The following is a 2,222-nucleotide window of genomic DNA, read 5'->3' on the forward strand; positions in this document are numbered from 1 at the left end:
TTCGAACACAATAATTGGCATTAGGCACATAATTAGCACATAAGTAGCACTTATACTCTGGTATAGGTGATGTTTTGAATTTTTATGGAGGGGGTCCTGCCATTTCTCTATTATATGCCATATAACCAGCTAACATGATTTTTTAAAGGAATTGAAAGCATGTTTACGTGAACTCTCCGTAGTAGACAACACATTGGAAGCGCTCGGTGTGCCAAAGAATTATCGAATGCTGCGTTTCTTGATAATTCGAATAATAATTGGATGGATTGCAACCTTGTTTATTAATTTAACAATGAGCATTATTCATGACTTTATTCTTATGAATATATTGCCCATTTTGAGTATATTATTAAAAATATTTTTTATAATTTTGTTGCCAACTGATAGAGGTCATGTAATTACTTTAAGTATTCTGATCTGTGGAACTGTTCTTGGGTTAGTATATATGTCAACAGTTAGTTTGTATTTGATTATTTATTGACGAAATTAAAATATGGGTATGTATTGTACGCGGTTCAATTTTTCTAAAAGACAACTGAATCGATAATATTCTCAATTCAGATACACGAGCTCCAGATTTCATCGAGTCAATGAACGATTACAAGTACTTTATTCTGATCTTCTCGAAAATAATTACAATTGTAGAAGCCAAAACAGATTTATTTTAGTCCGTCAACGGATAGCAAGAGCTAAATATCACAAGCAATATGTGTGGATTTTAATGTAATTGTTTAATAGAATTACTGCATGTGTATATAATATTGCGCATTATTTTGTGCATACACTATTCCTCTTTTTAAATTTCGTAATGTACCGAAAAATATGTAGGATATTAATAAAATTTTTTTGAAAGTGTATATCGGTTCGAAAGCCGAGGTGTACTTTAGTCACGTAATACTTTTAGATAAATGCGCCTAAAAGATATGGCAGTTACTTTCGCTTACCTTTCATGAAATTATATGATTTTATCACAATAAAATTTCTTCAATTATTCTGCATATAGCAGAAGATAACATTAAAAAGTAAGATAATGTTAAGAAATCAATAATTAATGAGACATTTTATACTTCCACATATTCCTGATATCAACATAAAATGTTGTAAGTGTAAAAGTAACTCGTAAGATATTCATTTTTTGATATCTTTATCTTGATTTTTGTAGAATAATTAGAGAAATCATATTATAATATACATAAATTTATAAAATTATATCCGAAGAAATGATGACATTTATACCCGAGAGTAAAAATTTTATATATGATTATATATGAATTGTTATGTATAATCGTATATGATATTTGTCTCTATATGACCATACATGGACATACATGATTACATATGCCGCTATACAGGGTGATTCAGAACGACCTCGTGTCCTTGCAAAGACGTGTTCCTGACTGAATTCTGAGACGATTTTTCCTTTACGAAAATTTTATCTGACCTTTACTTTTTGAATTATTAAAAGATAAAGTTAGCAAATTACGATCCGCGAACAGAAGGTAAGCAGGGGCGGCGCACTCACCGTCCGACGCGAACGAACAAGAGGGGCACTCATTGCGATCAAGGACATAAAGTTATTCTTTAATTTAAATTAATTTGTTTTCACGACACACCACACACACACACACACACTCTCTCTCTCTTTCTCTCTCTCTCTCTCTCTCTCTCTCTCTCTCGCTTACCTTGCAGAGATTAGTTATTTTTATACTGCTTTAACTTGACGAAAATAGATTTCAATGGAAATCGGAAGAACTGGAAAAGCAATACGAAGACTCTTGTAACAAACTAATATCAAGTAATAAAACAGAAATTCGTCTTTCTTTTAAAAATATGTAGTACCTAAACACTTTCACTAGTTGTAACACTTTCATTAATTTAATAACGCATTTAATCGACATTTGTTGACACCACACGGAACAATTTACGAACGATTCTATCGATTTATCGTTATTAATGAATAGTGGTTAATTATTTATTTCTAAATCACTTGTGAGAAACGCGTTACATACTCAACCCGACATGATCCGACGTGAAGACTGAGACTGAGCTCGATGACAACAATCAAAGAGGTTATGTTTTTACAAATCGACATGAACAGCAGTATTCATTAATAACGATAAATCGATAGAATCGTTCGTAAATCGTTCCGTGTGGTGTCAACAAGTATCGATTAAATGCGTTAGTAAATCAATGAAAGTGTTACAACTAGTGAAAGTGTTTTA

Source organism: Cyphomyrmex costatus, unplaced genomic scaffold (assembly GCF_001594065.2).
Source record: "Cyphomyrmex costatus isolate MS0001 unplaced genomic scaffold, Ccosl1.0 scaffold88, whole genome shotgun sequence".
NCBI classification, from domain to species: domain Eukaryota; kingdom Metazoa; phylum Arthropoda; class Insecta; order Hymenoptera; family Formicidae; genus Cyphomyrmex; species Cyphomyrmex costatus.